The sequence below is a fragment of the Ambystoma mexicanum genome, chromosome 2p (assembly GCF_040938575.1).
Source record: "Ambystoma mexicanum isolate Mex_15411 chromosome 2p, UKY_AmexF1_1, whole genome shotgun sequence".
Taxonomy (NCBI): domain Eukaryota; kingdom Metazoa; phylum Chordata; class Amphibia; order Caudata; family Ambystomatidae; genus Ambystoma; species Ambystoma mexicanum.
The window spans coordinates 75,049,895-75,062,949 of NC_090923.1; the positions used below are offsets into that span (position 1 = coordinate 75,049,895).

General features: G+C 46.6%; 1 protein-coding gene across 3 annotated transcripts in view; it reads left to right on the plus strand.

Annotated features, from left to right (window-relative positions):
* LOC138566223 (laminin subunit beta-1-like) overlaps positions 1-13,055 on the plus strand; it is an 882,924-nt gene that overhangs the window by 510,111 nt on the left and 359,758 nt on the right. The window lies entirely within an intron of this gene.

Here is a 13,055-nt window from a genome sequence, read left to right on the forward strand (position 1 = left end):
GTGTTTTCAAATTTCAGTGGACAAGATTTGAGCACAGAGTCTGGAAAATTACTATTTGTGGACAAATTTGTGCGTGGATTGTTGCCTGACATCCAGACGCAAATTATGTCTTCAGAGAGCGCTTGGCAAGCGAAGTCTCAGTCAGAAGTATTGCATATGGCTCAGTACTATGAGAATCATGTCAATAACGAAAAAGAAAGAATTGAAAAGAGAAAGGGAGACCTAAAAACTAAAGTTTTATTGCAACCGATTGTTAGAGGCCCTAGAGGGGGTAATACACAATTTAGGGGGCAGTATGCTCCACAGGGTAATGCGCCTTTGGGTCCTGTAAACATAAACCAGTGTGCTTATTGCAGACAAGAGGATCATTGGCGTGCACAATGCCCGATCCTCCAGCAGAGGTCGAATAATGCATTTGGTGCCATGGGTAGACGATCCAGAGGCCGCCCTGGGGCAGGGGTTCCTGGTAGGAGTCAGTTTTCGCAAGATTCGCAGCAACCTTTTTTGCAGGATAATCAGGCACCGAGTGTGGATAATAGAAACATTTTTGATCATCCTTCTGCTGCTTACCTCTCTGAAGAACTTCCTTTTGACGACATTCTGTTTTGTTAGGATTGCCCAAAGCAGGGTTTGGAACTGACGCCTATTCCCGTTAATCAGAAAGGTCCCTACTTTGAGATGATAGTGGATAATAGGAAACATCTATTTTTGATAGACACAGGGGCATAGAAGTGTTCCATTGACCATTCACAGGTTCCAAACATTCCACTGTCAGGGCAAACCAATGTTTCTGTAGGGTTTTCTGGCACACCAGTAGTCTGCCCGGCTTCTTCGCCGGTACCGATTACTTTAGGTCCATTTACAGACCACTGTCTATTCCTTTTGACTACGAATTGCGGAGAGAATTTGTTGGGGATGAATCTGTTGAAGGTATTCAATGCGGTAATTCATTGTTCATCTGATGGAGTGCGTTTGACGATTTCACCACAGCAACCTTCTGTCTCTCAGTTCTTGACCAGACCTTTGCCGCCGTAATTCAGTGATGTTCCGGGGTGTTTGTGGGCAATTGATGATAATGATGTCAGTGTTTTGCAAATTGAGCCCATTAAGATTATTTTGAAACATGGAGTAAAGTTGCCACGCATTCCCCAGTATAAGATCTCGGTTAATGGTGAGCAAGCTTTGAAGTGCATAGTCTCCGATTTTGTGCATCGTGGGGTAATTGAGGAAATTGCAGGTAGTTTGTGCAATAGTCCGATTTTGCCCGTGTACAAAAAAGGCAATAATGAAATTCCTTTTCGTTTCGTTATTGATGTACGTGCCATCAATAAGATTGTCGCTCCACAATTTCCCATTGTGACTGATGTGACGACAATATTAACTATGATTCCGGCTTCAGCTACTCACTTTAGTGTTGTGGATCTTAAGAACGCTTTCTTTAGTATTCCTATACATAAAGACAGTAGGTACTTGTTCGCGTTTATCTTAGGGGGACGCTCGTTTACCTTCACCTGTGCGCCGCAAGGTTACACAGAAAGTCCTAGCATCTATAGTGGGGCTTTGAAAGAGCAGCTCGACACACTTGAGTTGCCCACCACTTATACCCTGCTTCAGTACGTAGACAATCTACTTTTAGCTGCTGACTCAGAGAGCGCCTGTAAGGAGGGCACCATGTTGTTGCTTATTCACCTAGCACGACATGGACACAATGCTTCACTCAAAAAGTTTCAGTATTGTCGACAGGTGGTCGCCTATTTAGGCGATCTCCTGTTAAAGGAGGGAAGAAGGTTAACGTCTGAGCGGATAAAAATAATTTGTAGCATGTCTGTCCCAAATACACAGAAGGAAGTCAGAGCCTTCATAGGAATGGCTTCTTACTGTATGCAGTGGATCCCCAATTTTTTGTTAACGATTAAACCAATGTTGGCTTTGACGAAGAAGGGCATTTCTTCGCCATCGCCATGGAACTTGGAACACCAGCAAGTGTTTTATCTGCTCAAGACTGCACTGTGTTCGGCACCAGTTTTGGGCACACCAAATTATGAGAAGGCCTTCGTGTTGTATGTGCATGAACGTGATAGATGTGCTTTGTCTGTATTAACGCAGGAACATGGAGGGAAGAATAGGCCGTGCGGCTGCTTTTCTTCCGCCCTTGATCCAGGTGCATGCCCTTTGCCAAGATATTTGAGAGCTGTCGCTGCTGCTGTTGCGTTTATGAAACCGAGTGAGGGAATGGTCCTAGGCTATGCTTTCACCCTGATTGTACCTCACTCTATAGATGTTCTATTAAACAGAACACAAACGCAACATCTCACCTCCGCACGATTAAGGAGATACAAATTGATCTTGTTTGCACCGCACATCAAAATTCAGAGATGTTGCGTTCTCAATCCGGCTGACCTTTTACCTTTCCCGCAAGGTACTGCTTGCAGTGATGAAGAGTCACATGACTGCCTCTACACCACAGAGCAAGAGACTAAAGGCAGAATCGATCTAAAAGATACTGCTTTGAACAATCCACAAGGGGAGCTGTTTTTGTTGGCACATCCACTGCTGCTTATGCAATCACCACATTGAGCACGGTTGTGGAAACCAAAATAATCACGCATAACTCTGCGCAGGCCGCAGAGATTATAGCATTGACTCAAGCTTGTGAACTTTCCGAAGGGCTTACAGTAAATATATATACTGATAGTATGCTTTTGGGGTGGTTCACAGCTTCGGCAGACTTTGGGCAGAACAAGGTTTCTTGACCTCACATGGCAGTAAAATCCATTATGGCTCCTTGATAGTACTGTTACTCTCAGCGCTTGCACTCCCCACTCAGTTAGCAATTATGAAATGCGCAGCACATCAGAAGATTATAGATAATGTGGGAAAAGGGAATGCTTTCGCTGATCAGATAGACAAACAGACTGCCACTGATCTCTCTTCAGAAATGTATACTTCAAGGGAAGCTACAGAGGCCTGTACTTTGGATGAGGGTATCGAATCTGTGAAAAACATTCAAGCTGATGCCTCTTTAGAGGAATCTAAGAAATGGACTGAGGGTTTGGAAAAATTGGATGGTGACGGGTGTTGGGTGGATAAGGTGGAAGGGAAATGGTTACTGCCAGATGCGTACATTACGATGATGGTCGCTATGGCTCATGGTCCCACCCATATCTGTGCACGAAGAGTTACCAAAATGTTGCAAACTGTTTGGGTGAATAATAAGATCTCCAAAGTAGCCAAGCGCTTCGTCCAAAGTTGTATGATCTGTTTACAGCATAATGTGGGAAAGGGCACATCGACTCCTAGGGGTAGTTTTGGTCCACCTTCTGTCCCCTCGAGGTTATACATTTTGACTTTATTGAAATGGAGCGTTGCAACAACTACAAATACGTACTAGTGGTTGTCTGCGCCTTTAGTAAATGGATTGAAGCCTTTCCTGTTAAAGATGACACATCTATGACAACGGCGAAAACCATGCTTATGGAATATTTTCCTAGGTTTGGTTTGCCAAGGGTCATCTGGTCGGACAATGGTCCACATTTTATCGCTGCTGTAATTCTGCAGAAATGCGCAGGATTATAGATCGATAAACGGTTCCATTCGGCTAGGCACGCTCAGAGTGCTGGTTTAGTAGAAAGACACAACGGCATCATCAAGAACAAGCTCGCTAAGACGTGTGCCGGCACCAAACTGAAATGGCCGGACGCCTTACCAATCGTGTTATTAGCTATGAGAACGACCCCGCAAACTAAGACTGGGCTCTCTCCATTTGAGGTGGTCATGTGTAGGCCAGCTAACATTTGGAATTTGCCAAAGCCCTGCTCGCTACGTGATGTTGAACATGTACTTCTTTCTGACTACTGTGGACAGTTAACTAAAATTCTGTATTTGATTTACCAACAGGTGCGAGAAGCTCTACCTGTTAGGTACGAGGGCCAAGGCCACAGGGGAGCTGGTGTCATGATGCCTACCCCCGGGGACCCAGACCAAGTCCAGCAACCCCGGAAGCAGGCATCAAGTTATTTCAAGCAAGCCCAACAACCCCTGCTAGGGGCTATTTGGGTGCTGTCCTGGCGTCTATGGCGCCAGGCTCATATAGAGAGTCAGTCCTGGCGCCGTAGGCGCCAGGCTCATAGATTAAAACTTACCTGATGCAGACCATGCTGCAAATTTACCTGATGCAGACCATGCTGCAAGAGCTCCAAGCCAAAAGAGGCTTGGAAGGGACTACTTTACCTAGGGACTATTTTTTACTCAGGTGGGGCTGGGGAGGAATACTTACCTGGGACTACTTTGGAGGCTATTTATACCACGCCCGAAGAGCAGCACACGCTTCGCGTTATTCTGCATCCCACAGCGTAACGCTCACCGTGCCTGAAAGTCTGCATCCAGTCTTCTGCCACGCCCGCCTCGAGTCTGGAGTTCCTAGAAAATGGGAGAAAGGTTAGAACAAGAGCAATACCTTTGATCCTTACCTGAATTCCCGATCCATCGCGCCTTCGAGCTGGAAGAAAGAAGTTATTTAATGCACGTCGCCTCGCCTGCTGCAGCGCCATGCTGAACTCACCGGCCTTCGCAGCATCTTCACATTCCACCGCATCCTTCTGCATGTTCCCGCCGCACTCCGGCACCTAAGGGGAAGACAAGAACAGCAAGGTGAGCCAAGGAAATACACAGAGGCAATATTAGTTACCCCCCATAGACTTACCTGATTTTACCACCTGGGGTACTATTCCTCTTCACGGGTCGGCGCAGCTTTCACTGCATCCTTGCCGAACACCGGCCCCTAAGGGGAAACAAAAGAACAGCAAGGTGAAACAAAGGGACAAACAAGGGGAAACCTCCTCACCACTATAGAGTTACCTGATTTTACCGCCGGAGGCATTATTCCCCGAGACTGCATACTTTCTCTCAGCGCCTGAATAAGGAAGACAGCAACAGGTTACATATTGACATTATTTTATCGAACTGTGTTGGATAATACAAATCCTTACCTGAATATTACCGGTTGCCACGAGGAACTCTTCGCTAGGGTCAAGCTGCAACCTGCAAGGAATCGGACAGAGTGAAGGTCAGACATTTGAACTCTTACGACCTACATACTTACGGCGTCTTGCCGGGAATCTCAGAGTCAATATTGTTCTGGAACTCACCAATTCCTTGGAGCCAGTGAAGCAACTGGTTATCTACGCGCCCCTGCGCTCACTGCAGGATGGAGAGCTCATCTTTCCAAACCATCTGGTGAGACTATAAGAGGGGACATCAAAGGTGATCAGTGGGGAGAACAGCGGGAGTGGGGGGGGGCAAACGCTCATACCCACGGGTGGTTAATTCCCTTTCTCCATTTGCAGAAGAATATTCCTGCGGGCCAAGCAAACGAAGCTAGGTGGGCCAGTCCAGTCCGTCATCTCGGCACTATGCGTCACATTGGTGGAGACCGCAGCTGTCCAGTTCAGATCGACGCCTCTGTGGGAGCCAGGTGAGCGTAACAGCTGGGTCTTGATAAAATCATTTGAAAGATCATCTTGCCTCGCACCTCATTGGCGGGGCCTGCATCAAGTTCTCCTGGTCACACAGACTCCGGTGCGAGTGGAGGGCAGGAAGCACTGGATCCACACGTCCCACATCAAGAGGATTCTCTTCCCTTTGCCACACGATACAGAAGACACAGAACCCCTCATCAAACAGCATCGACAGTGCGTTGGAGACTCTCCCTCAGCCCGTGAGGTCTGTGGAATCAGCCGCTTCATCTCCACACTCTCCAACAGTTCCTTTTTCAAATTCCGTTCCAAATCTTGTGTTAAATCCTGCTTTGAATTCACTGCTTCCATCAGGAAGTGACGACACGTGGTTTGCAGATCACTCAGTACCAGGAATCACAAGGTACGATCTGCGTCCGAGGAAATAGACTTACTGCACGGTTCGGCTGTGCCATCAAGGAAAATCATTGAAGGGCTTGTCTCTTTGGCCCGATCTTTTGTACATAGGGGGATTCTGTTGGCTAGGGTTTGGGAAAGTACTAAGAAAACGCTCGATCTGGAGATCGCCAGCACATTAACTTTGGTCTATTCGTTTGAAGAAACAATGCCTGCAACCACTCCCACTTGTACGGAACAGATAAGAGACTGTCTGACCGATTGTAAAAATGAACAATCGAAAGCATGGGCCCCGAAAACGTATTGTTGTCTTGTGATTATGTTAACTGGTTTCAGAATAGTCGTTGCCTTCGGGTTTTGGTATTTGGAGGAAGTACATCCGCTTGAAATTCTGTTACCCACTGAAAATATACCTACTGTTTCTATACCCTTCATGCATCTGCATACTCTATCCCCTAGAGACTCTCGGCACAGACAGAGTTACCATAACAATACTCTATAACTCATCATGAATGCCACACATGCCATTTTTAACAAATCTAATTGTTGGGTCTGCTCGCATTTACCGCAACATGGTGATAAGGGGCTGGGCTGGTATATTCATCCTTTACCTTTGACGACTGCATGCTATGCTTCTCTAAGGGCACTATTCTTTGGCCGACGGAACGATAGCATCTTGGGGAACTTTGATGGAACTAACTTGAATCACTTTGAAAAACGTGTTTTAACGCCCCTGGAATTCTCACTCTTTGCGAATAGGAGCAAGCCTAATATTTCTTCTATTATGCCTTCTGATAGACTGTCCCGTTCTTTTCAATCTTTGATCTCCTTCAAGATGGCTCCTATAGGAAATAGGGATGCCATGCCACCTTCTTATACTGTTAACTACAGCCCCGATTCAGTTTCTTTCTGCATACAGAGGAATGGTACTCAGTCAATGGGTGATTTCAAGGGTTGCGCAAAATGATGCAAACTTGACCAGTGAGGACAGACCTTTGTATGTAGGTGAACCTCTCTACTTTGTTTGTGGTAATGTAGCTTTTTCATGGTTACCTAGGTATTGGCAGGGAACCTGTTATCTAGGGATTCTGTAACCCGGGGTATTCATTGCTAGCACTGTGGAAATTTCAAAGGCTCGTCCAAGATGGGACGAGAATGGCGATACTTCAGCACAAGTTCTGGGTGACGTAGCAAAATCCTTCGTAACATTTTGGGGGCAAACACTGAACTCTGAGGATATCAGAAGACTAGCGAGAGTACTGGAGAGGACCATCAACCAGACCACTGACATACTCTATAACATGACTTTACAACAGAAAGAGATAAGGTTTGTGGCACTTCAGAACCAGATGGCATTAGACGTCATCCTGGCTGAGCGTGGTGGAGTATGTAAATTAGTGGGGTCCGCTTGTTGTGTTTTTGTGCCAGATTCCTCCCCAACCATCTTTAAGGCAATACAAAATCTGCATGTCCTAAGTTCAGAAGTGCATGGTCCAGAAAGAAAATTGGATCGTAGTGCTTGGTACTGGGACTTCTTACTATCTTGGGGATGGAAGCTTCTCTCGGTCTTATTGATAATTCTGGGTATTCTGTTGTTCTGTTGTTGCTGTATACAATGTCATCTTGCCATACTTTCAATGTTAGGGGGATGTTGTGCACAGACTGCGGGAACGTTAGGATCAAAACTACATGCACCAGAAAGAATGACTAATGAATTTGTGATGAAGGAAATTTCTGCTGCAGACCTTATGGCGATTGATATATCTGATGAATGTGATTCAGGATGTATGGACATTGAGACGTGGAGTTACTCATAGAGCGACTAGTTTTAGTTTAGCACTTGGCTTAGGCCAGAAGGAGGGTTTTTTAAATGGAAATCATACATCCTTTTGATTCATATTGGCCTAAGCCTAGTTGCTCTATGGGGAAAACCGTGTTGCAAAGTTCTGAATTAGAATTGACTTTCAAGCGCCATCTTGGAAAAAGCCCTCCATCTTTGGTTCTAAAACTCCTGCTCACTCCCCAGTAATGATTAAGCTATGTTTTCTGCTGCTAGAGCAGAATCGACTTTTGAGCCTATTCCAACACTAGGGCTGGCAGAGAAGACTATTTGTCCAGTGCAAACAAGACTTTGCAGTCAGAACGAACTCCCATTCAAAGTGTTATCTATGTCTACAAACCTCATCTTCCCACAAACAGTGTTATACAATGAATGCAAACTGATGCTGTGAGTTTCTGAAGGAATCCTGTGTACATTGGAAAGCTAAAGATTCACACAGCTGACGGCAACAAAGTTTGTCAGTATGTTTAAGGAACCTTGGAGCTAAAGTGAACTCCAATTTAAAGTGTTTTCTGTATCAATAGTCTTAGCCACATTCAAACACAAGAACTGAATGTTAGACAAATTAGAACTGTGTACAACTTTAACAATGGGTGAGATGGTGAGAGCCATCTCACCTCAGTGTAGACCTCTCTTGAAGAAGCGCTGACATAGGTGTCTGTGATGGGGAGGCCATGGTTTGCACTCAGGATGTCTTTCATGTGCTTTTTCCATCAGGACTTCATGAGGGCCATTCTCTGTCCCCTCTCCAATTGTATGGACCCCTCATCTCATCTCTACTCTCTCTCCTTTCACATCCTCTCGCATGAACCGTGGCACCAAGTAGGAAGTCATCTTGTTTGGCTTCTCATCTTCACGTTGCTTCATTAATGTCTACCACACAGGCACTATCATAGTCCAGAGTCCACAAACCAACCTCGCTCTCTTTGACCGGATCCTGATGTCTCTCATTAACTTCCTTCCTTCTCCTGCCTCTCCACACACTAGTCTCTCTATGCCTCCCCCTATGACTGCTGCACCACGCACCTGTAGCCCACCTCAGAAAACCTTCAAAGGCACAGACATAGTTCACCTGGCTACTCTTAACGCCCACTCAGCCAACAAACACTCCTCTGATATCTGCCTCCTTCTTGAAGCCATTGACCTCGACATTCTCACTCTTACCGAGACATGGTTCAATGCCAGCTCAGTCACTGCTTTTGACTCCCTCCTCCCTGACAGCTTCAAGATCATTTCCAAGACTTGGCCTCACCATGCAGGCAGTGGGGTTGCCTCAATATTCCCTGAGTGGGTGCCTTCTTCCATCCTACCCACCCAGCTCTACTCTTCCTTTGAGAACTGGGTCCGCAAATTGGCAATCTCTCCCTCCTCCACCCTGACCATTTCTACCATCTACCGGCCTCCAGGTGCTACCACCCTGTTCCTCTCTGAATGGGCTGATTGCTGCTCTTCCTTACTTTCTTCCACCTCCAACCTCCTTCCTGGGTGATTTCAACATCCAACTGGACTCCCCTGTCACAGCAGCCACTCTTTTCATTGACCTCTGCACCTCTCTGCATTCTCCCTTCTAGCACACCCCCACTCAACTGGATACACTCTGGATGCCCTCGTCCACTCTGACCTCTCTCTCTCCTCCCCACTGGTCACCTCTCTCTCATGGCCAGACCATTCTCTCCTCTCCTCCCATATGCGTCCCTTTGGCCCTCTGTCTGACTGCCCCCCCAAAAGCCCTGTCAACCTCGTTCACTAACATCCGCCCAATGAAATGAGTGTCAGCTGCAGCCTTCACTTCCAACTTCATCCCCGCTAGGCCCCCTACCTCCGATTCTACCAACGACTCTGCTCTCAGCAACCTCCACTTGGCCATCACTCTTGACATCCTTGCCCAAGTCACGAAGATCCGCCTGAAACCTGCCTCTAAGTGTAACACCTCTGAACTTGCAGCCCTGAAACGAAAGTGCAGAGCAGTGGAACGAAAGTGACAAACCTCAGGTTCATCCTTTGACAAACTGGCCATACGCCTGCTCCAAAGGCATTACAGACTCTCCATCCATGCTAAGGAAAGAGGCCACAAACAGGCACGAGTTTCCAGCGCATCAAACAACATGGTTGAACTTTTCAAGATCTGCAGGGAACTAGCCAACCCTTCCGCAGTCTCCTCCTCCCCTTCTCCTTCCCAGGCCCTCTGCAACGCACTGGCGGCTCACTTCGCAACCAGACCTCAGGACATTCTGAACACCCATGTTACTCACCCTTCCAACCCATCCCACACACCCTTGCCTCCCTTGGCCCCTCACCCTCCTCCTTCCCCCCTCTCCTCCTTCTCCCCTGTCACACCTGAAGAAGTTACCAGAGTTATCCGCTCCATGAAGGTCTCTTCTAATCAGGTTACCCCTTGCTAGTGTAGAACCATCAAGGATGACATTGGCTCTCTTGCCCCCGCACTCAATGATTTCTGTTATCACTCTTTTGCCACCGGATCTTTGCCCTCCTCCCAAAAGCACTCCCTTGCATGCCCCCTCCTGAAAAAACATTAAGCAGACCCTACATGTCCTGCCAACTACCGCATTATTTCCATCACCCCATTCATGGGGAAACTGCTTGAGAAACTGGCCTTGCCCCAACTCAACTTGCACACCAAACCTGTTGGTGGTCTCCACGACCATCAGTCTGAATTCCGAGCATCCAGAGGCACGGAAACTGCTCTTCTGGACACCTGTGAAGAACTGCTCACATCTCTGGACTCCAACTCCCCAGCTGTCGTCATCTTACTCAATCTCTCCTCTGCCTTTGACACAGTAAACCATTCCATCCTCATACAAAGACTCCACGATACCCTTGGTATCTCGGAACGGGCACTGGATTGGCTGACATCCTTCCTAACTGACCGCTCATCCCAAGTCATCCTGGGCACCTTGTCCTCTCCTACATCCATCTCCACCCGTGGTGTCCACCTGGGTTCTATCCTCTCTCCTTGGCTCTTTAACATCTATCTTGCTCAGCTGGCATGCCTCATCTCCTCCTTTCCCCCCAACTTCTAGTGTTATGCAGACAACACACAATGCTTTTTCAAACTTCCTGCCGACACTCTTGCACCTTCCATCATCCCTGAATATGTATCTGCCGTCCAGTCCTAGTGCACCTCCAACCATCTCTGCCACAATGTCTGTAAAACTGAGATCCTTCCCACAGGGACGTCATTTCACCAGAATGCCAGGGGTAGCGGAAGTGATATCACATGACCCTTGACCCCCCCTGATGACATCACAGGAAGTGATGTCATTTGACCCCACCCTGAAGTGATCTCGCGGGAAGCAACGGAACATGACCTTTCACCTGTTGACAAAACAGGAAGTGGCATCACATAGCATTGTACACTATGAAAAATATGGTTATGATATCACTATAATGTGATGTACATTTCATACAAGAATGGATTGTCATATGTTTCGTTAAGATCAGTGTGTATAGGCCCATATTACCAAATTACTGTGAATGCAAGCAGAGGCCCATGACCAAATGATAATGATGTGTTATTATATAGCACTTATGCTTATGCACTTTATATAGAAAAAATATACACCCAATAGCAACCAATCTGTGTTGGTACTCATTTATCGACCTCAGAAGGATGAAAGGGTGAGTTGAGGCCTTTAAGAACAGACTAAATCAGTGACTCACCCCCTGAAGTGTACCTGAAATAAACCTTTAATGAGTCTAGCAATTATTGTATAGAATTCCAGAAAGACACATTATTTGGTATTCCTATTCTTTCTTATTTAGGATCAGTTCTGAAAGTGTTAGACTTGTGGCAGTCCTGTTCTTATTTTTTTTTTTTAAGGGGCCTGAACAAGAAAGCCAGCCACTCCAGCCCAGGAGCTTGCATTAAAAAAAAAATGAAAATCTTTTTTCTTTATAAATAGAGGTCGCAAGGGAGACCACAGAGGTCACAAGGGAGAATTCAGAGGTCACAGTTGCGACCTCTGGTCCCCTAAATGACGGCCCTGCCTTCCCATCAGGACCCCTGCTCTCTCTTTCTTCCCTTCACTGTGGCCTTCCGCCATGAGCTCTCCCCCTGCTCTTTCTTCTGAAGCCAGAAACTTTGGAATCATCTTTGTCTCCTCTCTCTCCTTCCTCCCTCACACTCAGGACATTACCAAGAAGTCCCACTTTCAGCACTTCCTTCTCAAAGGAATACCCCCTTTTTTCACTTTCCCGCAGAGGCTCAATGTTACCCGAGCTCTGGTTCTCTCTAGGCTTGACTATTGCAATAGCCTTGTCCTGAATCTACCTTCCTCCACTCTATGACCACTCCAGCTAATCCAGAATAGGGCAGCAAAACCTACCCTTGGCCTTAAGACCTGGTATCGCATCCCTCCTGCCCTAAAAACTCTTCACTGGCTCCCGGTTGCTGCACAGATTAAATTCAAATCCCTCTGTATCATCCACAAGGCTGTCTGGGGCCAGGGACCACTCTACCTGCAACTCACTCTTACTAAATACTCTCCCTCTAGACCTCTACGTTCCTCTGGCACGAACTCTTTGCATGTAAAGCATTTGGCTATACATGAGGGCTTCTGCCTACCCTTAGCACTTGCCTTGGCGCACCCTCTGACCCGGAGGCTCGCACTTACACCCAACACAGCTCCAGGCCATGTACCAGTCACCATATCATGCATTTCATCTGTTGCTCACCCACGAGCACTCAAGAACCTACCCCCCTTCCCTCTTCCTTGCTGCACTTGCACGTTCTAAATACTCACAAGGCTTAGTAGGTTTGTTCTTTTTTCCTTGTTCCCTCCACTGTTTTTAAAATGTTGTGTATTTCAATGTGTTTCACTCCTTTGTTTCCTCCCCTTGCCCTGTGGGCGCTTTGATACAGTATTTACTTGCTGTATAAGTGCCTAACAAGCAAACAATTAATACATAAATAAATGCACAGTGTTCTTTTGCTGGTCTTACAATATGATGGAGGTGAGGGAGTGAGCTCTGCAGATGACGTGTATATCTGCCTCTCTACATATTTTTTGCCGTAAAATACGGATGGTAAGTCGGGGTAGGGTGTATTGAGGAGGGGGAGCAAGGGTTTTAAGGAGGGCCTGCAGGACGTCCGCCCCACACATTTTGTGACAAAAAAGTGGGAAAAGCTGTAAAAAATGAAAAGCGCTGTAAAGGTGTAGGTCGGCAAATAAAATGCAGCAATGGTTCATAGAACTGATGTTAATTAGCTATCACTCAATTTATGTACAGGACCTTGGGTACAATTAGTGTGGGATAGCTTAAACCTGCTAGATTATTTATCTGTGCTGATGTCATTGGCCTGCATCATCTCTGATCTTTGGTGC